Source organism: Prenolepis imparis, unplaced genomic scaffold, assembly GCF_030444845.1.
Source record: "Prenolepis imparis isolate NDT839.2.m4 unplaced genomic scaffold, iyPreImpa1.0 SCAF_3, whole genome shotgun sequence".
Taxonomy (NCBI): domain Eukaryota; kingdom Metazoa; phylum Arthropoda; class Insecta; order Hymenoptera; family Formicidae; genus Prenolepis; species Prenolepis imparis.
The window spans coordinates 13,085,105-13,112,996 of record NW_028141161.1 but is presented as its reverse complement, the minus strand read 5'-3'; the positions used below and the strand labels follow the sequence as shown (position 1 = coordinate 13,112,996).

At 37.3% G+C, this 27,892-nt stretch overlaps 1 protein-coding gene across 9 annotated transcripts in view; it reads right to left on the bottom strand.

Annotated features, from left to right (window-relative positions):
• Positions 1-27,892, bottom strand: part of Zfh2 (Zn finger homeodomain 2) — a 386,236-nt gene that overhangs the window by 226,887 nt on the left and 131,457 nt on the right. For 8 of the 9 annotated variants that reach the window (XM_083034260.1, XM_083034259.1, XM_083034256.1 and 5 more), the window contains one exon: positions 7,767-7,818. The gene's annotated coding sequence lies outside the window, so the exon portion shown is untranslated. Of the gene's footprint in view, positions 1-7,766; positions 7,819-15,951; positions 16,260-27,892 lie in introns of those variants that run through there. The other variant, XM_083034261.1, reaches the window with a different exon arrangement.

Genomic DNA, 27,892 nt, shown 5'->3' with positions numbered 1-27,892 from the left:
TCTCAATTATACGTACAATTATTAAATACGCACATACAATTTCCAGATTACGTCTTAATTTATCATATATGTATAATTTAATGCGTTACATTTCAAGTTAAATTATTTGTTTCTTCAAAATCTGGTAGGAACTACGTAAATTTTTCGGACCGTCCTGAAAATCTGTGGTTTCTAGTAGAATTAGACGAGAGGAATCAACGCGTCGATATACATACAATATATGCGTGTATATAGTATAATCATCACGTAATCGCGTAACCATAGGATAATAACAGGCGGCGCCAGTTCGTTACAAATTAATGATCGATCTCGCGGAGATCGGGAAAGGAAAGAGAGGAAGAGGCGAGGGGACTCTAGGCTTATGGCAATGGGACCCCGTGATTTCGTAACTGATTTCACGGCGTAGCTGCCAGCTTTCTCTCACGCATGCATGCGTGAGTATGTGGGCTTCATTGTGACACACGCATCGATACTGAAACGGATTTTCACGTGGAATTTGCGTTCCTTTGTCTGTGTGACGTGAGAAACATTGTGTAAAGGGGCAAAACTCTGCACGGGGGCCTGATCGAACTGATCGAACCATTTCTAAGAGGGCCCTCCTGAACTCGATATTTCTATGTCCTTTATGGGGACCCATGAATCGAACAGTTGCCACCTGCCAACCGATTTTTGCAATTGTCTTTGAAATGGTAACAAACATGAGTTTAATAAACATCTGATGATTATATTATTATCCCATTTATACAATTTTAGCATTGTGTATTTAAAAATGATTATTTTTTTCAATTTGAACTACCATGACAGAAATAAATATCTGAATTTTGCAAAATTTTTAAATTCTTTATAAAAGTAATAAATTATTATAATTATAATTATAAAATAGAATTAAATTTGCTGTATAATGTTTATATACATATATATATTGTATATGTTACTTATTTATTGAAAAGTTGGAAAAAATATTACTGGAATTTTATTATGTGTGGGGTACAGAGATCCTGTATAAAATTGTCATATCTCATAATTATAAAATTCAATTAAATAATGTATTATTTATTGAAAAATAATGAATATTACGAGATTTTGCTCTAATCTTGCAAGCTTAAAGACGATACGCTCTCTCTTCGATATAACCTATGTCGAATAGAGACGATGGGAGAAAAAGTCAGAGAAAAGTAGAGAAACACCAGAGCGAGAGAAGTAGAGGTCAGCGGGGAAAAGGGAAAGATGGGTTGGTTCGTCGTATAAAGAAAGGCTCGAATAGAAGGAAAAGAGAGATAAAGGAGAACCGTACAGAGCGGCGGAAGGGGTGCCTCCTTGCGGATCAATCGATAGGGAAATATCGACATAGGGGTGAGGCGCGAAGGAGAGACGAACGGGAAAAGGGAGGGGGAGAGAGGGATGTGGAAAAAGAAGAAGACAACTGAGAAAGATAAAGCATACGAAGAAACATAAAGAAGGAAAGAGAGAGCGAGACATCGGCGACAACGAGTGTCGGGGGAGGGTTAAGGGATGCATAAGGGATGGCATTACTTGAGAAAAGAGGAACCGGGTAGGGTGTTCATCCCTCTCTCCCTCTCTTTTCCTTTGTTTGAATCGTCTCCATTGGAAACTCCTCTTTGAGGATGAAAACGAAAAATGTCGCGCTACTATCTTTGTGAACTTGCCTGATTGCATGGACTAACGTGTCGTTATAAAACATAATTAGAGGGCTGCTCACATTTTTTATTCAGGGTGAACGAGTTTCGATGATATCCGGCGGAATAAATAAAAGTAGAGTTAAGTGTAACTAACTTCAATCGTTTTCTTTATAATGAGCGATATAGTGTGTAATCGAGGAAGATTTTATCTTAAGTCAATGACTTATTGTCTTGTACTTAATAATTACATATTTTTTGCAATATAGTAACCAATACTTATCGCTTATAACCGATGCGTTTTTAACAGTGTTATTCTGCTCTGAATCAATTAATATGACAAAAAGCACGATTACACGAGCTATCTTGATAGTGGCAGAAAAAACTGCTGCTGGAAGAACGAGAAGACGGATACGAAGACAGAGACAGAGACTGTTCTTGAACGATCTTAAGTCGGACCTTCTTTAGACCTATTCCCTAGAGTCTCTTAATTCGAGGATCAACGTGTCCGTTTTAGAAGATCACGAGCGCGCGAAAGAAACTGTACACAGTTTTTACACGATTTTTTTTTAGACGAAACGATTTACTTTAATGTAAGATGTAAATTGTAATTTAAATATTTGAAATTGAATTTGAGAAAATACAATAATATCTTTTCAATATTCTAAAAAATGCAATCTCTATAATAAAATAAGCTTTAAATATATAAATCGACTGATCGACAGTAATCACAAAAATTATCTAACTGTAGTTAATAAAGCATTATAGCGTAGCATTTATAATTATTAATTCATGCTGAAAACAATGTTATAAAATTGTCATAAATGTTATTTAAAAACAAGTTTTTTACAAAACTTATTAAACAGAAAATTCTATTCTCATGCATAATATTCTAAAGATGTAAAATATACTTATTTTAAAATGTAATCTTAAAATCCTCGCACACATCACCATACAAGAATCATTCCAATGTATTTCCATTTTAAAAAAACAAGAGAAAATTTGAACAAAATATATAGTCGCAAAATAAAGAAAAAAAAAAAAACGCTCCTCTCACGATGCGCGGGAATATGTATGACTGATTGGTATAAAATCGACGATATCGATTGAGGAGTTCTCACTTCGATGCGGCATGCCGCATCGTCTATGAGATGCATAGGTCAGGAACCTCGGAACCGTGGATTCATGCGAGCCGCGAGCTTTGAAATGCAGTCGAACGACTCTCGATCTCGCGCGCCGTTATCATACCCATCCCAGGTTCAGCGGAATCATCGGCGCGGCAATCGGATGATCCCGCGAGCACGTACGCCGACGGATTTAAATTGCAAATTGATTTCGCTTCTTTGTAGTCAGCCACCTAGTGCGTGTACCACCTATCTCCGATACGTGACGCGGTAACCCGACACAAGTCTCACCGCACGCAGTTCTAGCGCGCGTGAACTCTTCCCGGAATTAGGTTCTAATCTCAAACGTGTCGGAGTTCTGGACAGGTGTATGGCGGGAAGATCGGAGACATTTCTTCCTCGAGGAAGAAGAGATCGTCGATCATTGCCAAATGTATACATTGAGTCGTATATAATGGAGGATCGGTATTCATAATATCTTCATCTGAGAAAAGCGCGAGTCATCTCATGAATTTATATAAAGAATCCTGGGAATTAATTAATTCTAAAGAGATCAGATATATAAGTCTAGATTTGCTATTAACAGCATGCAATTATATCTAATACGCGCGTTTTTTTTTTTTTTTTTTTTTTTTTTTTTTTTTTTTTTTTTAAATAGAGATTACAGAAGACTCCCTCTTTTTTTTTGCGTTAATAAATCTAGAAATATTCTGACCAACGAAATATGCGTGCACGTGCGATTATATCTTTGGTCCAGAGAAAGAAAGCTCTTCTTTTTCTTTCATATTCAGGTTTTTATTCGCTCCGAAGAATAGACGCAATTTGATAACATCTCTTTTCAAGCAATTGTGTAAGCTCATGTTTATTCGATTCTACTCTCATGTTTGTTCTCGTTACGAATATTTCTGAATAAGTATTGGCAGGAAGAAAAGATGTGTGATAAGACACGTATATACATGTTATAAGTGATGTCTTATATTTATCTTATTGAATATATGCGAACGTATTTTCGCAAACAGCCTTCTTTTTTCGTTGAATAATTTATCATAGTGTTGCGGAAAAATACTTTGATGTCTGTCGTGTATCGGAGAAATAAATTTGTACAGCTCATTAATTTTTTCGCACAATCGATGACAAAAATTCTATTATCATTTCTTCAACAAGCATTAATTGTTAATTTAACATTTAGATATATTAAAAAATGCTTAAATTTACATGTAAAAGAATCGAAAAAGAAGGCTACATTGAATTTTTTCTAAAGAAAAATTAGTTCTATATATGTTGGCCAAACAATTCATAAATAAAAGCAAAGTGGAACGAGGAGCATCGATGTATCAGTCTACATTGAACATAGTTATAATAATTTAAATATTAAAGATAATTTTTTAGTCTCTCCTTTTTGATAAATCAAAAAATAAAAAAATTGAAGACAAAGCACGTACTTTTATGACTACTCTGACTCGTTGCATATGCGTTTAGACTTGAAGAATAGAAGTGAAGATTACACACACCCCGTCGAAAAACCGGGTGGTCGGTCCTTCTGATACATATACACGTATCTTTTTTCGCAACCACTCTCTCGGTCCTCTTTTTGTTTCCTTCTCACTCGTACTTTGATACAACGACGCGATATGCTTGCATGTATCATCGTTACACGCGATCTCGTATTCTCTTTCTCGCCCGTGCCACGAGAAAATCTTTAATGCGACGCTCAAAGGAAGGCAGTAAATTACAAAGTAACGAGATCCGACAAAGGAAGATTCTTAAACGTCATTACGCGGTGCGCCTCGTTTAACGCGCGGCGAGAAAAACGAATGCACGAAGGTGCAACTAAATTATTCCTTGTTCTATTATAAGGAAATTTTGGAAGCGATATTTATAGCGATAATATATTTTATATTTATATTTCGCGATTAAACGAAGCAGAGTCCTTATTTTACGTTTCTTTGCTAGACCAACCGACATGACCGCTTTACGTAATCGCAATTCAATATGAATATATACTTATCGCGGCGATGCTACGGCAATAAAGCACGCTGCGTCAATCATCATATAATAACAAGCAATTATGTAGCAATTAAATCTTTCGCACCGTCGCTGGTATCGCCGTAAGCTAACCGCCTTGCAATTCGTTGGTTACATTGTCTGCGTAGATAATATGCCACAACTGATTTTAATTACAAATTTTAATCGCGTTTCTTGCTGCTCGCAACATAAATTGGCATATTCACTTTATCATGGAAACGTGACGTGTTGTTTCGGACTTTTTGCGCGGACGCTTCTACAGAAATAAATGTGACGACTGTCTTAGTAATTATCGTAATAGTTATGGCCGATCAACGTTGAGCAAATCCGGATAATTGCAAATATGCTAATGTTATACGTTCGCACTTCTTTGTTCGAATCTCATTTGACATTAATGCAACTTTTAAATCACTGCGCGAGGATTTATTGTAATTCATCTTTGATTCATCAAGTATTACGTTGTTTTATTTTCTACTGCGCGGCGACATTAATTATTACCATGATCTATTTTCTCAATCTGTTCAGAGAACATGTTTTATCTCATTTCTTTTAAATAATACTGATCCATTGTATTATTTAATTGTACAAATTTTATACTAAAATTTTTTGTAGCATATATCTTTCCTAAAAAAAAAAATTTCCTATAATAAAATTTTCACAACATATTCAACACGTGAATGTTTGTAGGCAAAAAAATTAATCATTTTTCTCGAAATAAAATTAACTAAAAATCGATCTCGTAGCACGACTAGCAGGCGTAGTCGCCGCATGATTATCTGTCGTAAGTGTCTCCTTACCGCATCTTCAAGTTTAATCTGCACGGACGTTTCGCAGAAGTTCATCGCAAAAATCGCGATGGTCAGCCAGTTTACTGTCGCCTACGACGGATCGTGTCGGGGCTCAGAGTTCTGGTCGGGGCTATCGGAGGTCCGCCTAACGCGACCTAACAATGAAACCTCGAGAAAAACGATCCTTGTCGAAGGGGACGTGGGGAGGAGGGTACCGATGGGTTTCTTCGCGCGGCGCTTAACGACGATTTCGATCGTTTACGACTTTAATAATTTAGGCGCGGCTCTGCTCGCGAGGCTCGACACGTTTTTGGTCGTAAACCGTGCGACTAAATCCGTATTTATGGGGAGAAGGAGGCAGTCACGGCCTATCTTCTTCCTCCCTCTCGCCCTCCTTCTTCGCCTCTCTCGTTTCCTCTACACTCGTTGCGGCGCAGAACCGAAGGGAAACCACCGTCCGATGTCGAATCGACCAAAAAGGTCCGAGGTGGCTCGGAACTGACCCTCTCGTGCCTCTCGCGACTGATCGATCCGAGCTTGTCGCACGAAAAATCGCCGCTTGGTTAACATTTTTGCGCGCATATACATTGTCCCGGAGATAATTTGCATTCATTAATCAGCACGCGAGTCATTAATCAAATCCGCGAGTTGCGCAACGTGTCGATTATCAACAATCGCCGTTCAGCATCGACGCGAGAACGCGAGAACGTTACGATTGGTCGTTAATTAATTTGTTTCTCGACGCGATGATCTGCGTTTAGTCGCGACGACGTATCGCGTCAATAATGTCGTACATGCCATCAATCGATATTATATATATATATATATATATATATATATATATATATATATATAATTGCGTTTTACGAATAGCGATCTATGTAAATGACTCCAAATATCGTAAAGCGAAGTGCGAGATCAACACGCAAAAGAAATACGTCAAACTGTTTTGTGATTACTAATTGTTTTTCACTCTATATTCTCTCAGCACGAATGCGTTGACATCGATTTAGAGTTGCAAATGCACATACGTGAACTCATCAATAATAAGAAAAAAAATCGCTGTCAAGTCTACTCGATAATCATGCGGTCAGAATTTTTATAGTCACGCCTAATATTTACGAGAGCTAAGATAATAAATTTGTCAATTTAAATTCATCGAACAGATTATATGGATACATAGTTCAGTGATTCTTACAATATTTGCATAAATGGGAGTTTAATTTGCAGCATCTGTATAATTTACGGAGCTTCGAAGATGTTTTTATACGCTATAAAATAATTATAAAAAGAATGTTTGCCTGTTTAAAACTAGTGACATAGCAAATAGTAGTTCTTAGCCAAGTTCGTAAGTTCAGCATGAAAAATAAAATTCTAGCGTAAATATTTTACATCTGTCTCTCCCTCCCTGTCCCCTTATATGCCGTGTTTATCATATCAATATTCATAACAGCGTCATTATCTGAGAAATGCAATTCATCAATGCAAAGAGATGTTTATCTGTATCTGGAAATATCTTTAAAGATAAAAAAAATGTGTGTGTGTGTGTTGAGTTTTATACCAATTATTTTAATTATAAAGAATATAACTGTATATATCTATCTATGTATATATTTATTTGGGCAAAATAAAATAATTTTATATTTTATAGTAATAAATCAATCAAGTTAAAAACAAAATAAATTTACAAAAGAATTTAAAAAAATTAATATAATTAATTGGTTTAAATTCACTATAAAAATATATATTTCTGAATTCTGTTTTCTATATTGATTTAATGTTTCTAGTATAATCATAATAAATAAATTTTCGAAGTTAGCGTTTTTACGGCGACCGATATCTTTTTCATCGATAAAGCAAGAGATCTGGTTCTGCTTGATGGTGCATGCATCAAAGATAGATCGATTCTCTGATAGAAAGATACAGAACTCATTAAACGCGGAATCTAATGAAGTAGTCATTCATGTTCGCACTGATGGAGAATTGTTATTACATATTAGTACATATTGATAACGTATCCGTTATCTGAAGTTATTTGTGCTATGTATAATTAGTTGATCCTGAGAGAAGATGGGAAGAATTTTTTTTTCGCAAGCAATATATGTATATATGTATATATTTTACTCGCAATCTCGCAATTCTGTCGGCGTGGATTTTTATATTTGTACAACGCTTAAGTTTGCATGACTTACCGAGGACGCAGACAGTAGAACTCATCTACGCTCCTTCGAACTTTCTTACGTCCTGCAACAAAGAAATAAAATCGATGATTAGTACGCGCACACACACAGATAAACGTGGAAACTTAACAAATTTATAAATTTAATACATATCACGCAAATGTGAATCGGAAAAAGTATTCTATTTTAGAAAACCAGAAAAGGGACTAAAATTTATAACAGCTACACATTCAATGTTTAAATATATTAAGATATATTCGAGAAATTGAATCATTTGACAGCTATCAAATAGTTTATTTGAAGCGATAGGGAAATGAAAATTTTAATTTGTATCTTGATATTTATGAGAGATAATGATTTCTTTAATACTTATTGATCGAATATATTTCGCATTGCACAAAATTAAAATTTTTTTCATCAATATGTAATTTATTATCATTTATTGTTACTGGATTAAAGAAGCAGAATAATATATTGCTGTATCAAATAATTCAAGTAACAGAAAATAATACATATGTAGAGCGTGGAATATAATATACAAATCGAATAATGAAAAGTCGTTATGTATTGATTATTAATTTATTAATAATTAATTCAGCTATGCGAGTAACAATATTCGACATGTAATTATTGCATGCTTAAAATATCTATGCACTATGTCGGATTTTCGTCAACAAAACCTTTCCAAGGGTACACCTTGACGTTGGTGGGAGGGCTTAGTGGGTACCTGGAAGGTTTATCCCTGAAGGGGAAGCTAAGTACCCAAAACACAGCATTGTCGAGTAGTAAATGCTCAATAAAAACACGCTATGCTCCGACAAGCGGTTCGGCCTGAATCGATTAGAGTTCGATCGATTGTTCGATAAAAGCAAGTGGGATCATCGTCGTTTGATTTCATCTAAAGACATATATGTTTTATTTTGATGAGCTGGCTAGGGCAACTTAGCACGATTGCTGCGATATCATAACGTCTATAAGCCGCTATGATTTCATAGCAAATCGTGTGCCTAAGCGAGTTCCAGTCACCTGAGATCCGAATATGTTCTGAGAGAAGAGTCGAGGGCTTAACTCTTGCTCGAAGTTTCTTTTGTTGACTCGAAATGCAATCCTCGCGCGAAACGAAATATTTTGCGATCGCGGAATTCGGAACGCAAAATATGTAAAATTAAAATCCATTAAATATCTGCTTATTATATGCATCGAATACAAAATTCAATGTGTACGATAATAATTTTTTCAATTATTAATTAATTAATTTGAACTATTAATTAATTTTGGGCGCTGCTACAATTTGTATTTTATATTTTTATGTTACAGATCAACGTAATCAAATTCGCTGTTGATCATCAATCAGTGAGTTACAAACTTTTATTTTATAATCAAAAAACGCCAAGTACATATAAGTATATCTTAATTTTTCTTAAAATACCCTTTTAACTGTTGCGTATAAATTTGAATACTTTTTTATGTACTTGGTGTGTTTTTTATATTTTTGAATTATTATTTTAATTATTGTGTGTGTATTACAATATATAACATATCTTTAAAAACTTTAATATAAAATATTAGTTATCTAATCTTCTATGTAATTCTTGCTGAGAAAAAATAATGTGTGCGTGTCCGAAAACATCTAATCGCAAAACAATAATTAATCAAACCGACAATAGTGCTTCGCGTTGCGTAAAGAACTACAATGCGCGTCGCGAGACAAAACGTGCACAAAGCAGGTCCCGTTTCTAATCGTCCCCTCATACGTATACAGAAAGAGAAATGTGCGGCAAGCCCCTTTAGTAATTCCTTAAACACCCGAAGACGCAACAAAGACCGACAGAAACAATGAACCGTCTTAATTAGCATAATTTCCGTCTTTCGAGAGCGTTAAGAAGATCGTCGCCGGTACTGGGAAAAAGAAAAGAAGGAGGGGAAGCACGGGAACGCGAGTTAGAAGTGTGACATGCTGCCAGCATAATTACAGCGACATTAATTAATTGTTAGCATAACAATGCTAGTGGCGGGGTCAGCTGCAGGGATATAGCGCGCAAAGAGGAAGGGACAGTCTCGTAGGACCCAAAGCCTTCATAAATTTACATGTCCTTTGCCGCGAGAATCATTTTTTATAACCGTTAAGAGAAGACGCGAGAAGGAAGAGAAAAAGAAAAAAGAGGGCAGGAGGAAGAGAGAGGATATATATATAAGAAGTTCGCGGACCTACAGCAACTCAACGGCACATTAACGAAACGGGTCCCCATGGTGTTGTCCATAATAACCATCGATGTCCCTCTTTAAGCGCAGGAAGGTACCCTTGAGGTCCGACCTCGTTATCCGCCGCATGTGATCAGGATATTTTTAAAGTTTTACGATCCTGATTGTAATTCTCGTTCCTTTAGGATATAATCCTTCATAACGCAGATGTTCGCGCGAGTCCGTCAAATTGTTTATCAAATCGAGATTTTGAGTGTGCGTCATGATTGAGAATTTAGATATTGCATATTTACAACTTATTTTTAATAAATAAATTATTACCACCATGTGTGCATAGATCTAATAAATAATTTTTTCGTGATGATTAGAAACGTGGAAACTTTGACAAAAAAGTTTTCTTTCTATCACATCAATAAAATCAATCTTTTCTCAAAATACAATATTAGACTGCGTTTTCATTAAAATTTATTAAAACGTAATATAAATTTTCGTTTCTATCTTAATTTTTATTTTCATAGTTTTAAAGTATTATTATCTTACAGTCACGCACAAAATAGGAGCGGATGTTTTCGAAAAAATTTAAAGAGATAAAAATATGTACCTTTGAAGTATTATTAATTTAGGAAGACAGTTAAAATAATAAATGTTATATTTTCTTGAAAAAATAAGAGGAACGTGTGACACACATATAGAGCCGGAAAATGTAGAAAAATGATATTTTGTAGCGAGAAATATTTTTAACGTAATTTGTAAGCTAGACAAAATCTATCGGATTTAATTTTAGACGACGAAGAAATTCGGTCTATTTTTCGATGTAATAAATGCGATTTGCTCGGTTGCCAGTTGTTTTAGTTACGGCAGCTATTTCCATCGATACGATTTCCTGCGAAACCCGAAAAAAATTTTGTATAACGGTATTCAAGTATCGGCCAAGCGATTTCTCGCTGTGTTAAAAGAGATACGCGATCGTAACGTGAGACGAGAACGTGGGTGGTTTAGCACCGCGAGAATGCCTTTAGACAGTTATTTTTAATGTCCTCTAGCGTCCGGAAAGAGGAATGCATCATAGCTGCTACGGATGTTAGTGAAACAAACTTTGCATGGACCTTTCCATTTGTAAAATCAAAACAATTCGCTTTATGATTTCTTATGATGAAGGAGATCGATGAAGTATTATAGCTTTTTGAATGGAGATGAATGACATATCTTCTTTATATACCTGACCCTTCATATAGCATTGTGATATCACGTTGATGCTCTGGCACAAATCCATCAACAAGTCTAAAAACATGATTTTGGGACACAAACATAATTATAACTTTATAGCTGGTGTAAAAGTCAGGCATGATACTTAATAGATGCTACTGAGCTGTCCGGAATTGTCATGTTCGCTATTTTTGCAAGTGATATAACAAACAAATCGTTAGCCATGCGAAACTGTATCTATGATATTAAAATAAATACGAAATAAATATGAAAATTTATAATTTTTAAAATATAGCGATAAATGTAGATTAACGTATTTTACATATTTGTTTACGAGTATAAAATAAGTGTCTTAATTGATCTCAACTTGCTAACTCATTCTTATTTTTTCAAAAAAAATTACTTGAAAATACTTGATAATATATAATATTTTTAATAATTGCGTAATACATGTGCGGCGAAATTAATTTCCTAAATTTACGGATGGTATCACCAGCTAATAATATGCACCTGCCAAACATCATTAATCGTGTTTTCTTACGAACGATAATTCGCATGCCGTATAATAAAATCATTATTATTAACGATCCGGAATACCGTCACACGATTAGTCGGCAGACGCCTCATTACGCCTGTCACCAATAAAATAACACCGCGGATACCTAGCGGCTAGTAAAAAACCGTGGCAGCGACACTTTAGTAGCGACGCCTTTATCGTCGCCTTTTTACGATGCCCTTTTCGCATACTCGGTGCACCCCCGCGCTATTGGGTGCTCTAAAAAAAGTCTTCATTCCGCAGTTTCAAAGATTCCATATACTTGCTCTTCCTTCCACCCTCCTCTCTCTTTCTTTCTGGGCGTATTTTATTCGCGGTGTCATGCATTATCATCGCGCACGCATGTGTGCTTTTGCGTGCGTGTCGGGTGGAAACGCAGTGACGAGCCGCGTGGGCGAAACGAGCAACCGAACCGCACAAAGTGGACGCGCATCTCGCCTCGCCTCGAATTAATAAACAGCAACGAATGACCGCCTACGCCCGTCTCCCTTTCTCCGACGAGCCGATTTCAGCGTTGCTGGTAGTCGATCCGGTAAAGGACAGCTTCCTGCCCTCTCCTCCACGGCGGGGGATTTTACCCTCTCTCTCTCTGCCCACCCTCGAATGCACCGCACGAGGCGATCGTGGACCGCCCGCGGTGATCCCCGCCGAAGGCTTCTGAATCCCTCGCGAATCAACAGGATGACGATCGTTACCGATCTCTCCATGGTAATGGCCCTTCGATTTTGCCCGAAACATCGTAAAGTCGCGGCAGAAAACGCGACATTTCTTCTCACGCGCGATGTAAAAAAACTTTTTGAGAGAGGGATTTTATTACGTCAGGCAAGCGATTTTGGAAAGTGGAAAGAACTCTGCATGTGCCTTCCGCGGGTTTCTCCTAAACTCGTAAACGAAGAAATAATTCTCGTCTGCTTATTGACTTCGAAATGACATAAATAGCGAAGGTAATCATTGCTGACATTTTTTTTTATGTAACGATAAATAAGATATCGATAAAAGAAAGGAAATATTCACTCGTCTTTGTGTGTTGCAATCAAACAGAAATAATATTTCTCTGAATGTATATATAGAATGATATAAAGAAAGACATTACTTTATAGCTAAAATATAATTTAAAGATTCATATATATTAAAATCAATAGTAATATTATTAAAAATATCGATTCAAAATAACAAAAACAACAGCAGTATATCGGTACGATAAAATACGAAAAATATTACTCGTACAAAATAAATAACGGGACAATTAATTTTTCTTTCGTAGAACAAATTTTCTATCAATTATCGTAATCTACGACGGTTCGATTGATTTAGATAAGGGAAAACAATTTTCCCAACATCATACGTGTCTTTTCTATAAAATTTTGATCACCTCGACGAGTATTACATGTCGTATCATTTTCTATTAGTTAATGCACGTTTCATCGAATTGCCTATCGAAGGGCTATCGTCTCGAAGTATTTCTCTTTGTGGGACACAACGTGGGCGCTCACGCGTGGTGTTGAATAATTAACTCCGGTCTGCTGTCGGTTTTATCGTAATTATCGCGCGACTCGTTCCTGCCAGGCAGCGGCACCGACTATAGATCGTAGATCGTAGAGATGATCGACGAACGCGAGAACAAAACGAAAGAGGAATGGAAAGCGAACGAGTACGCATTTTATATTTCCGTTCCGTTTGTTATGAAAATCTAGCATGTATGTCGAGACCGAAAGATGTCAGGTATTCAAATTGCATATATTTCTTTGAATAACAATGACTGTCATGCTCGTTTGAAATTTTTGTACGTGATAAAACCTGCTTCAGACAAATTTATAAAGTGTCATTATTTGTACAAAGTATTAATAATACTTTTTATATTAGATTTTTTAATATACTTTGATGTTAAGATAATTGATTATACTTAACATTTTGGAATAAGCATCTTTAGCATACTTATATTATACTTTTTACGTACCAAATTTTATTTATTAAATGTTTCTATAAGATTGTGTGATTATGAAGATTAATCATATGTTATAGTATAACAATTTTAATTTATAGTTTATATATATTCTATATTAAATATTCAGTAATATTTCAATTAAGATTAAGCGTTGAAGTAATTAATAGAGAAGTGTAATTATTAGAGAAATAATTATCCAGAAAGCGATCTGTTTAAAATAAATATGTGACTGTTTGCAGAAAAGATTACGACATTTAAGGGGGGAAATCTTGTTTTCAAAGGTCAAGCGTTAAATCGTAAGTCAACACTCGGTTTGTTGTTGAGCGATTCATCTTAAATTCGATCCTATCTACCGTTATTTTTCCATGACGATTAGCCGATGATCAAAATACGGGAACATGTTACATGGTCGCGTGTTAACACGAAGAAACAAAAGACGAATTTTGAAATAAACGCGTCGATGGATTTTTCAATATATAAGCGAACGCGATACGTCTTTTACCTCGGCCTCTCCTATCATCAACGCATTTGTTTTATGGCATTTTGCCAATAAGCGTAAGATGGATCCCGCCTAGAATCGTGGCGCGGATTCGGCTCATCGAGTTACACATTATTCAAGAAAACGCGCGGTCTTAAATAATCCTGGACAGCGAATAATTTCTCGTACGTGTGCGCATCTTGGTTCCCGTACGACTCGCGTGAAACGTTAAACGCCGTGTCGTACAAAAGCGATTCGTCTTCACTTGAAATTTCCATTTAATTTATACCTTTTCCCGTTTCTTCTTATGGAAGAGATTCGGCAATAAACACATCGGGAGGCGTCTCTCTCTCCTTTATTCCACTAAAATATTAAACGCCGTGGGATATATACCGTATTATCGTATATAGTTTACATAAACGTGATATAAAGAGAGACGCTCGTCGGATTTTATCGACGCGCGATGTTCAGAATGTTCCGATTTACCCTCGTGTCTCCTCTTCCTCTGAGTGCAAATTCTCGCGTCGTAAATAATTTCCTGAAATGTATTTGTTGAATTGTTTGCACGTGTACGTTACGTCAGAAGGTCAAAAAGAAAAAAAAGAGAGAAAAAGCGAGAGAAAGAAAGAAAAAAGAGAGTGAGGGAGAGAGAGAGAGAGAGATGCCTCTATCTTTCAAAGAGACGCTCCGCCTGAATCCGCAACTTCGACTCTTTCGATCCGTTCCAAGACGATTAGTCTTTACCTCGACCTTCCACCTTCGCGCACTTTTTCACAGAGTTGTGGCGTTCTCGCATCGAGTCGGAATTATGAAATCGCTGTGGAAATAATGACGGGCGTAGATCGTAGATGGGACCGATTTGCATCTGTAATTACCGCGGCGCGCCGTTAATAACTAATTAATGAGAGCCTTGCCGGAACGGGTGACGCAACAGCCGCCTCCGGGTCCCGCGGCTATTAATTGATCGGCGATTAATCAACCTCGTCTTTACCTATTTTCAATCTCCCCCTTCCCCTCTTCTTTCCTTTTGCGTGTCGTCATTTATTCGTTCCTTCTCGTATCTTGGATCCTTCGTCTCGAGTATTCGTCCCAGAACTCTGTCGTCAACCGCTCAATTATAAGGCCCACGAGAAACTTCGTTGATCATCGAGGAAGCGTATGACAATTATCGCGTTCTCGGTAATATTTACGACCGTTGCCGCGCATGTTAATTATAAAAGGCGTCGTTAATTGCCTGTCTTGAATGGCTCGGCGATTCCATTTTCGTTTCGCGATAATGCATGCATAGTTTATGAGCGAATAAAGAATGAAAATTACACAGGAGGAGACTCCTGCGAAATCATTCGCGCGATACGCGTACCCATGTTTTTATATATATATTTTTTTTTGGCTTAATTAGCGCGAAATTCTGTAGCGATACCGCCACGATAGTAAGACTAATTAAAACGCCGTTGTAACTAGTCGTTTATGTTATCGCAAATCTGAATGTTTTGTTTCATACGTCCCGCAATCATAAATTCTTTGTTTGCAAAGCGGCGCAGATTTCATCGCGAATCGCTTATATAATCGCTATACACGCTACATCCGTTTGGGAAATAAGTCACTACAGAGACATAAGGATGGAACTACGGATTCTTCGGTAGACTATAGGCGCGACACCATTGATTTCCGATCAAACTGATTCTCGCAATGAACTTGAATCGCGCAATTGGTTGGTCGCGCGAACCTTATCGAGAGCCGTAATAACAGACGAATTAATTTTCCATTCTAAAATCTGTGTCGATCTCGAAATCAGCAATCTGCTTTTTACCTCGTTCGCTTGGAGTCGATTCCAGTTACCCGTAACATCGCACCCTTCCTCTAGGATGTCCCTGTACAGCCTGCTTCCGGTATATACACGTTCACTAAGCTTCACTTGATATTTCGTCGCGGACCCCGCGGAATCGTTCGCGAAACCGGTCGGAAAAAAATCACTAGGGGCCCGCGGAATCTAAACGTGCGGGAGGAGATGACCACTCGAGGGAGAAAGGGGGAAGGAAACAAAAAACGCGGGGGGTCCGTGCGGGCTTCCGGTCGGAAGTGGCGCTACCGTCGACGATGACGAGGTACGACGACGACGGCGACGGCGACGGCGACGGCGACGACGACGGCGACGACGACGACGACAACGACGACGAAAAGCGTCTCGCACGACACGCACACGTGGTGGGGGCGTCTGCGGCCGCTACTACGGCAGAACTAAGGGGTTGTTTGCCCCGTCGCGCGGCTCCCGGGGGTCTCCAACGGTACCGTCACCCCACCAGCCTTGCTATTTTGCATAGGGCCTGCGCGTCGAAGGCGGCACACACATACATGCACACCGCCACCCACGTTATCTCTCTTCCTTTTCTCCTTCTCTCTCCCCCTTATTTCACCCAGCACAGTCGTCTCGCGTTTCTCGCGCTCTCCTCCCCCGCCATCACCCCATCCGCGCACACTTCGAGGGGTACACTTCGATTTGTCGAATCCGCGTTTCGCGGCTCTCTCCTGGCCTCTTCCTCTTTCGCGAAGGGAAAAGAGGTTCGATTCCCCTCATCCTCGCGACCGTCAACCCTCCGTTCAACCTTCTCCGCCTCTTCCCACCCCCGTTCTCTCCGCCACCGCTACCTCTTTGTCTTTCTTTTTCATCCGAGTGCCGTGTGTTTGCGCGCATTCGCCCACCTCGTCTCCTCACCCGCTTCTTATTTATTCCGTTGCCCCGGCGCGTTGCGCGGCTTCGTCTCGGTCATTTTCGCGATGGAAACGAAGGGGATGCCAGAGCAAAGAAATCTTTCACCTCGGCAGCGCGTGCGTGGCGCTGTCGTAAATTGGACATTGCATGGTCGTTATTTTTTTTTCTGCGGAATGTTTGTTAAAAATATTCACGGAAATAAATATCCACTCTGCGAATATGGGAGAAAATAGAGATAAATGCTGCGACACAGATGGACGAAGCGATGTCTGACGAGGCAATTAATTTAGAAATACCATAGATATGTCAGAAGAATAAATATCAATTTATATCAATAAAAAATATGTTCAAAATAATATCGATAAGCGCGATGTGGTAAATATTTTACAAATACTACAGATTGTTTCTTCGTTAATATATCATAAAGTATTCATATTTCCAATAGAGAGTTAAATGTCAAATTTTGTTCATGTCACAACGACGTCTTGTTGCAGTTAATTACACGAATATTTAAATAAAAATGCATCGATATCCATTTGTTCTCTTTAATTATGTCACAGATATAAACTATGTTCAACCATCTCGAATTAAGTGAGCTTATGTCGATTCTCAGTACATACTGACTTACGAGTTTCTCTCGGATTCGTAGAAATTGCGGGAGTTCATTCGTGGCCGAGAATTAGGTCGGTGCGATGAGGTAGACGTGACGGGAATGATACAAAATAGCATCATTAAAATTATAATAAGAACGGCGTTCGCTTTTCCAGATAGATTTCGAGAAAGAGACGGTCGATCGGCGAATAAATGTCAGACGTACAAGATATTCGAATACAATAATGATAATAATAATAGAACTTTGCTTAAGATATTCATATTAATTCATGAGAATTTGCGAAATTAATTGTGATATATTTAATGGTTAATAGGATTTTATTAAGTTTACAGTAAATATTGGTTTTCAAAATAATGTTGATTAATGTTAGAGGAAATAATTATCGTATTTCTTATGTTCAAGTACATATATCTGTATACATATAATTTTACATCAAATCGTGTTTCCGATTAGACCTGTGAAGATGAGCGTGTCATCTTCATTTACAGCATATTCCGTGATATAATTCAAATCATCTCGAGCAGTAATTCGCTCAATTAACCATTCAAAACAGCCGTTTCTTCGGAATCGACGTTACCAGGACGTACAAGAGCCAATCAACGGCGTCGACGATTCCCTTTCCCGGGCGAGCAAAGGGTTGCAAAGCATGGGTGGGCGAAAGTTAGTTAACGCCTCCGCGTTAATTAAGCAAAGTGAGGCTCGTGATAGACACAGAGAGCTGGTCCACGCTCCACCCAGCCTCCGGACCGCGAGGACAAGAGTGGTTCAACCCTCTCTACGAAGAGGGCGACAGGTCGGGCCTCATTGGAGGTGGGTTGGTTAGCGCATGTATAATTAGCGCAAGCAGAGACCGAGAGGGTTGCGGAAGAGAAAGCGAGACGAAGGGAAAGAGAGGGAGAGAGAGAAAGACAGTGTCCCGGCGGGAGACAGGGTGGAGCCACCCAGTCGGCGCATGTGCCAGCATCCCTTGCAGCCGGAGATATAATATATTCATAACGTGCCTGGCCCGACGTTCTATCTCCGCTTCTCGGTACATCGCTCTTCCGCGCCGGCGAAACTCATTCTCGATTCAGCGCCAAGACTGACCGCCGATTAATCGATCGACGACGAAATTACATTTCGCGGTCGTATCCGAAAGAAAACTGGCGCCCAGTCAATGCTTAGATGTCGCGAAAATTATTGATTAAAAAGTAGAAAAAATAGATAAATATAATACTCAATAAAAATATAGGTAATATTTTAATAAAAAAAAAAAATAGATAAATAAATATAGACACTCTTTCTTTCTCTCTCTTCCTAATAATTAAATATAATATAAAATATAACACATAATATATCGACGAGAAATTTTTTCTCTCTCTTTCTATACTAAAAGTCTTTATCTCTATATTCTTGGGAGAATTCCAAATATGTTTCCGGCTGCGTGAGCTCACGAATTCTATATAGTCTCCGAAATTATAAATGACAACTGTGTGCAAGAATGTAGAGTAACCGTAAATATCAATTAATTAGACTTAAAGTATTCTCGTCATATTTTATTAAATAAATGCAATAGAATAGACGTTATATATTTTACCGAGCAATGAGTTACAGCAAAAACGCGATCAAAGTGAAGTTAACAAAGACACCGAGTATATCCAATAGAAATCCTCTCCTTTTATACACGCTGCGAATATTCTCGAGATTGCGATTATTTTCCATTATATCACAAGCTTTTTACTCGAGATGGTTCAAAGCTGGTAATGTTGAATGACGTTAGGAACAGTTGAATATTTTTCTTTTCAATATCTTTCTTCGAAACGAATAATGATGCCCGTCAGTCATTAGGTGCAGCACGCGCTCGTCAAACGGAATCCATTATTAGGCGCTTTGTACTCATCAAACCAATATAGTCGTATTGTACTGCTGCATTGCAGTAAAATTATTTCCTAGAAATCATCAATTTTCGCAACCCTCGAATAAAATACGTAGATGTAAGTTCAAGATAAAAAATTTTAATATTGATAAGCGATTGTTATTGCAATTATCAGATAAAAGAATTCCTCGTAATAAATGTTCCTTGTATAAGAAAGCTTAGCTTCGCGGTCAGCCACAGCGTAATAAATACAGGTGAAAGCGATCGTCGCTTTTGTGAATCTATTGGCGAGAAAACCAGGGAGAAAAAAGGAGGAAGATGACGAAAAGAGGAGCGAAGAACCCTCCAGTTGTGCCGTGTATTTTGGTCCGGATCCTAGATAACCCGGTGTGCTTTTCCGGATGCTTGAACACGACACATGTCCCGGCCGACCAGAGTTTTCCCTGGTCGTGTCGTTCGCGGAGGGTGCGAGACTGTCGGACAGTCAGGAGGGCAGAGACGACCGGAGGGAGGAGGGGAAAGACGCTCGCGGAGGGTGCTTTGCGGTTCCACCCCCGAGGACACGGTGTCATCAGGCGCAATTAGGGACGAGTCTCGGTCATCAACGCGTGTACCAAAGTCTTTTCCACGCGGTCGCGCAGTTGTGTGTGTATCGCTGTCGAGCAACCCCCGTGACGGAGCCAGTTTCTTTCTCGTCGCATTATTTTTCTCCTTAATTCCGTTCCATTCCCCTATGAGACGCTTTCTCTTTCTCTCTCCCTCTCTCTGTCTTTCTCTCTCTGCCTCTCAATCTACGTCCCCCTCTCTTTCTTTCTCTTTCCATCCATTCAGTGTGTTCGTCTATCCTTGTTTATCTTATCTGTAAAGCTCGTTGCAATCGACTAGTACGCGATTACTCCCGTTATACGCCTTTGACGTAATTATGCCTCGGCCCTTATGACGTCTCGTTAACTCTGTTACCTTCCCCCTCCCTTTACCCCGGGGACATGGGATATTACCGAAATCGTTGTCATGGAAGAATGAAATTCAACAAGATAGAAGGTTTTGTCGATGTGTTCGAACTTTGATGCCTTTTCGAGAATCTTATCAATGTTTCGTATTAATGCACATATTTGATTATTACATATTTTTAATTTTAATTAATTAATTAAACTTTTTATTGGTCGCGCGTGCAACACTTAAAAGAACGAGATTTATTATACAAGCTACGTACAAGATAAAATATAATAAAACTTGTATTTCTATAAATTTATAACTGATAAAGTTCGAAACTTGTAGAAGAGATTAAAAATAAATAAGCGTTTCTCTTCTCTCTCTTAAGCTCATATTTTGCCTGATTCTATTGAGTTGTACATAAATTGTACTATGCATATAACCGACGAATACATTTCACTGTAAGTCATAAACTATTTCAAGAACTATTACTCGACTCTAACTTAGCAATATTATCGGTTGGCTCATTACCAAGTCTTTGCGTTGCCAATGCTGAGATGGACGTAAAGTCGGACAATTATCAATTCGAATGACATAATTACAGACTCGTTTTAATTTTGCGTCTAAAATCGGGAGGGGTTGTTTGCGCGCAGAAACATCACAGACTAAGAAAGAGACGAAAGTAATCTGCATGAAATAAATGCGAAGAGGGAGGCAAACGGTTAGTTACAGGTAGGTTCGTTTTGCCGTACAAATTGATCTCAGTAGGCGCAAATTTACAGGGAGACGCGTGATAAATAAGTACCGTGGCCGCATTTCTATTGTTCTGTGAAAAGCGTCGGTGCGGCGGTACGATTACAAACGCAGATAGCAGGTAATTGCACCTGCAACCGTGACATGCTACACTGCAACAATTTCCTGCAGTACAGGTATTTACTGCAATAGAAGGGTAACTGCGCGACACATCAAGCACGACCCGGGCGATCATTATAGCGATTTATCGCATTTTTCCCGTGCTCGCATCGATAGATGCATAATGAACTGGTTGATTTATAGCATGTTCGATTAGAGAAATCATGAGAATCTGATATCCATAATAGATTTAATATTTATACTGCGGTAAAGTATATATTTACAGTATTATCAGAGATAAGAATATATTATAGTAAGAAGAATTTAGAAGAGATAAATAATTTATAGATAGTATAAGAGATAATATAATTTTCGAACAAAATTAGATTCAACAGTAAGTTGAAAATTAATGGTGAAAATTTAATATGCTCTATTTAATATTTGTGACAGATTCTTTGATTAATTTAGAATCGATTTTCTTTTAACTTCTTTTAATTTTTTTTAATTGAAAAATTTTATAGCTTATTTAAATTTAAACAAACTTTTTCTCAAGACATTACATGTCAAGATATTAAATTCAAGATATAATTACCAAGACGATTAATAATTGCTTTATTTAAAATGTCTTTTAAGAAAAGATCGATATCAATTTCATTAAAAGAATCCGTCGTTTAAATTTTAAAACTAAAATTAAATAATGAGATATGATTTTTGAAATATGTGTGCGTGTACACATACATAAATACACAGTCAAATCGCCCGATGTAAAGGCACAGAATAAAAGCAAATACACAGAAGTCATAACTCGCAGATTAACTCTGTGCTCACATAAATTCTTGCAAATATCAGCAATGTGGGTCACGTAAAGCGTCGTCGTACATACCCATATTAGCTCCGGCTGCGAGATTGCACAGGATGCAACACAATTTCGCGAGGAAACCACCACTGTATGCAACGTGTCAGGCCGAGGAGCGTGCAAATTTAAATAGACAAGGATTGCGGAGTCTACAATATCGGGGGCCCGTGCGTAAAATTGCGAAAGTTAATAATCCTCCGTTGCTGCCTGCCAGGAACGGTAATAAGCCGCGAATTTAGCCCGTGTGCGAGGGCGAGAGCCGGCAACATTCTTTCGCGTTACACGTGCTGCCTGTGTTTGTATGTGTATATGTACACACATATGTGGTCGTCTATTGTCGCGCGTATTCGAGCGATCGTTCGTGCCCTAAGGGTAGAAAGGGACGCGCTTAGCCGAAGCTCGATGTTTTTAATAAGCAGTCGACCTGTAGCACTAGTACTAGATATTACCGCGACACCCCCACCAGGGCGAGGTCTGGTCCCTACGAGGGGGTTCTTCCGTTCTCATGCTCGACCGAAAAATATCACGTTAGTATAAAGGTGGGTGAAAGGGAGATGAGAGAGCGGTATATATAATAGTATCTAATTAATTCGCACGAACCTAACGACCTGGCCGAAGGTGCCATACTATCTTTAGAAAGGTTAACTATCACGAAAGTAACACTCTTTTTCGCGAATTCTATATATAATTGATAATGCAACGAACCTTTGATAATCTCGCGGAAAATTTTATTATATAGCAGTTCCATCAGGGATAATATTTAATCCTGTCCTGGAAACTTAGCTGTTAAACAATTTTGTTAAGAGAATCTATTTTTTCTTTTGTAGTTGTTAATTTTATTTTTAGAAAAAAATATTTTTCATATGCCGAAAATTATCTTAATATTTGTGGTAGATTCTCTGATCAACTTTGAATCCATTTTCTTTTAATTAAAAAATTTTAGTTTATTTAAATTCAAGTAATTTTTTTCTCAAGACATTATATATAAATGTCGAGATATTAAATTCGAGATTTAAATACCAAGACGATTAACAATTTCTTTGAAATATGTTTTAAGAAAAGATATCAACCTCATTTAAAAAATTTGTCTCGTTAAAAATAAGATGAGAAATTTTTCTAAAATTATTCTAAAACGTTCCATTTAATAAATTCATAATTCATTAAACTATTTATATTCAATTTTTTGAAAGAAACTTATATGTGTCGTGTCACATTCTCTCGCGAAAGAAAGACAGAGACAGAATACTCAACGATATACCAACACTTCTTTTTATCTCGCTTCTTGCATGTCGCCGCTTCTCCAAAGACGCGCGAGCTATCGATCGGTCGATTCTGAGGAGTGTGCGAACCGTCGTGCTCGTCCTGTACTATGTATACCTAGTAGAATCTATCGCGACGGCCGCTCTAGGATGGAATACGAGATGCGGGGATATGAGATACGGACGCTTGATTCGAGAAATAAAAATTGAGTCGGACGCGTGAACTGGTTTTGCAAGTAACTTGATAGCTTTGTACCTGCTAAATTCAAATAACGAATTATACATTTTCCACATAGTTAAAAATAATGAAAATACATAAGAGTTAAATAATATGTCATCTATGCTTCGAATTTGACAAAAAAAATTAGACAAAAAACTTTTGTTACATTTTTAATTACATGATAGATTTCGCTTCTCATAAATGTTACTTTCATCAAAAGTAAAATATTTCTTGTATTCCCTAAATAACAAATACTAAAGACATAAAAGCATTTGATTATTTAGAATATGAAATATTGCAATAAACTATTATGCAGATGATGCTTGCAAAACCAGCAAAAAATTAAATTATAGATAGGAAATGCGATAATCGAAGATAAATTGAGTCTTATTTTCTGATATCAACATGATCTGTATCGTGGAGGCTCGTCGCTTGAAGCTGCACAGCCCTGAACTTTAGCCGCGATTAGATCGCCGTAAATTGCAATGTAGTGCACGTCGAGCATATCCATTGCCAATGTCCGAGCATTTTCATTGAATATTCTTTTCATGAATTACATACCTAAGAAACGTCCTCGCGCCTCCGTCGCGATAAAGCGTGACGAGAACACCAGATACGAGTGACCGTGCTAATGTGTGTTTGCACTCGAATCACGAGCGGGGGTGAATGAAGTCGTAAACGAAAACGCGGCATTTCTATCGTCAATGTTCGCTAATTAAGAATAATTGATATATCATATCATTACCATATCTGAATCTTGAATATTAAAAAAATGCCATATAATATATATGTGTATTGTGTGTTCTAAAAGGGTGTTCTTTACATAGCTTTTTGATATTTTTAATGTTTTATATATATAAAATTAAAAAATTCTAAATTATCTTTTTTAAGACTGTTAACTTATTGTCAGTTTACTGAAATAAAAAAAAAAAAAAACGATGTTACTTAACCGCATTTTTCTTACAATATAATTTCCTGTAAGCATTTTAACAGTACTTGAAATCAAGAGTCGTGCACAGGTCATCGACAATGTGGCTGTCATCGCGCCGTCGTGTTTTACATACGATATGAGTACCAATATTAAGCCGCTGCTGGTGTACGTTTGATTCTAATCTGCACTCTAATCACGAACGTGATGAACAAAGCGCGTAGTTATCTAAAATCGAACTTTTTTGTCGGCCATTGACAACCGACTTATCGGCATGTCAAACATCGATACGGAATATTATTATAAATACTGACTCACGACTTAATTGCAAAACCGATTCGTTCGTAAAGTGTTGCAATCGAACGAAATGAAGATAAAGCGATAATTACTGCAGACAGTAATCGTAGAGATCTATAACCAGTATACGTGAAACATTGTCACGTGTATATGTGTAATGTTATGAATAAATTATAATAGATTATATCGTGAAGAATATCATATAATCAAAATATATTTTCACCGTTTAATATATATTTTTCATTATTATGATAATGTATGCACAAGTAGAAGAGAAAAAAATGTTCATAAAATTACTTTTAATTCAATTTACTTTGTGCTAAAATTTATTTATATTAAAATATTAACTTGTGTTAAAAGATAATTTATAATTTTTTAATTTTATAAGTTTATAATTTTAATTTATAAAAATATTTAAAAAAGTATATAAAAAAGTATACTTTAGTAAAATGTAATCGTCTTAAAATTCTTTTAAAAATCGAAAAATTATAACACGTTATATGTTTTATCTCAAAAAGTAAAAAAGAAAAATAGGATGAAAATACTTTTATTTCCACCAAATAATATTTTCTTTTCATGAGCCGCGCTTTTCGCTCGCCGAGAATTCTTGAATCGGAACATTCGTGGTAGAACCGGAAGCAGAATGCGGATCTGTTACGCGCCCGATCGATGGGAGTCCGCGATTAGAGAAGTGCTGTGGATTTTTCCGGGCGTAATCGCGCCTTCATCAAGCACACTCTGCTGTATTACATTAATGATATTGATTCGGAGAAACACAATCAGAGCCCCGTCGCTCCTCTCTCGCCGCTACGAACCTACCCCTCCGACCATTGTGGTCGCGTATACAATGTGTATGTGTGCGTTATTTCGCGAGCACCCCCACACATACATATACACCCGCAGCGTTTGCTCTACCTTCATTAGACAGCAGAAACGAACGATTCTTTATTAATATCGGGTGAAGGTTGTTTTTCGCCGATCTCCTTCTCTCCCCCTCATAACCCCTCATTTACACACTAATGTCCCTTCTTATTTTCCACGATGCCCTCGTAGATCCATCGTTTGATACTTAGTTCGCCGAGCTTGGATCAGCGATTTTGCAGAACAATAAGATAAAAAAAAAACAGCTTACTGTAACGTTTCAGATACACATTCTTAATCTTTCTCAGTTCTATGTTTCTTATCGTATGATAATTTATTGCGAGTGTTTATTGGTTTCGTAAAGGTATATGGTTTTCTTAAAGTAAAATACTTTAAAATAATCCATTATGTGAGGTGAAATTCATGATGGTTTTATAATTACGCGAACATAACCGGATATGGATCGGTAATTAAAGGTATTAATACAATTGCATATAACGCGATATTTTGCGCGAGTAAATTCGAAAAAGTAGTGCGACGTTATAAAAAATTAATACTATCATTCGACCGCCACGATTAATTAAGCGGTACGTGGATCAGATATTTTCGTACATCAGATTGCTGTAATTAATGTTTCTCCCGTTGTGAGCACTGGGGAGATATTCTTCGCAGCGTATTTATGTCTTTCTCTACGCATATCTTTTCTGAAAAAAATATCGTATTTGAAAAATTATTTTTTATTGCTTGACGCCGCTTTGTCAAATAACATTAAAATGGTTTCTACATTTATATATTTTTATTTTATCTCTATCTGTATCTATATTTTTCTTAATTAGCCGCTCAATATTAATGGTTAACATTAATCTAAAGTCACTAATCTAAAGTTTATCTCTATTCCGTGTGAGTTATTCTGACAGTGATTATATTTTTGATCGATTTATAAAGTAAGGACGACGTCCTGTGCAAATATTCGCAATATGATATGTCATACTATAAGTCGCATTCGTGTCGCAGAAAATGTCTCAATGCAATCTGTAAATGAATTTCCCAAAGTAAATAATAAAGTATCTGGAAACATCGTAAATCTCGCGGGTCGCGTCATAAAACGCGCGTCGGCGCTCCACCTCGTTGCACAAGTGGCGGAGAAAGTTCCCTAAATCAGAGAGAACGCCCGTATATCCCGAACCAAAAAATCGGGCACTCTCGCAGCTCGGGGAAAACGCGGTATTAAATCAAGAAAGATGTTGCTGTGAAATTAAGCGTGACGTAATGTCCCCGCTTTTATTGATTTACTCATGAATTGTAAAATAGAAAACACACGAGGGAAAAAATGCATCGAGAGATTAATATTTTAAATAATAATAAAAAGTATTTCTTTGATTAAATATTTTATATCGAAAACTAAAAATGCACAAATATATATAAACATATATTGGTAAAGGATGAAAAATGAAAGATCTTAATTGTCAATTAAAGTTTGAGGTAAAAGTATGTAGAATTAAAAAGAAAAGATTTTTATGGAATTTAAAAAATAGATATCAAAGAGAGAGATATTGCTGACTTTTTTCTCAGCTTAGAAATCTAATTAATCGCTACTCACAAAAAGACTCTCGGGAAAAAAAAATGTTTTCTCCCGACAATGTCTCGAAGGCTGCTCGCCTCATTTTTTTCCGCGACGTTTCGAACACGCAGATATCACAACGGAGTCGAAGAACCGGAGATCGCAACGGGCGATTTTAAATGCGAGTGCTGTGTGCCGAGAGAGAGAGAAAAAGAGAGAGAAAGAGAGAACCAGTGTGTCGGGGGCCCGGGTCCCGACAATTTGCGGAACGATTAATCATATTAATTGCACGTAGCCGGGCCCGGCCGCCGTTCGGGGCCTCGCGAAGTTAAGCTGCTTAATTATAAATTGTAATTAGCGTTCGCGCGGCCACGTAGCCTCGATTAATTAACGGAGTGTCCCTTTCGTCCCTGTGACCCTTCGGGCTATTAATTATTAATTGCTCAGACGAGCAACGTGCATCCGGCTGTCTTGAGCGACACTTCGCTCGTCTGAATCTTTCTTTCTTTTAACGCGTGGCACGCATAATCTTTTGTTCTCGCCCGTTTCTTGGTTATTTTCTAGAAGCAATCGTAATGCAGAAAGACAGTTCCCAACAATTCATAGTATGTAATTAGAATACAAGATTTTAAAATGATATTTTCTGAATATCCTTGCCGTAGTATAAGAACTTTAAAATAGAGTCTGAAGTTTAAAATGTTCAAACTTTTAATTCTAAAAAACCCAAATATATTTGTAACAAATATTGCATAAAACTAAATTTTTATTTTATTAAAATTCCATTCTACAGAATTTTAATAAAATGA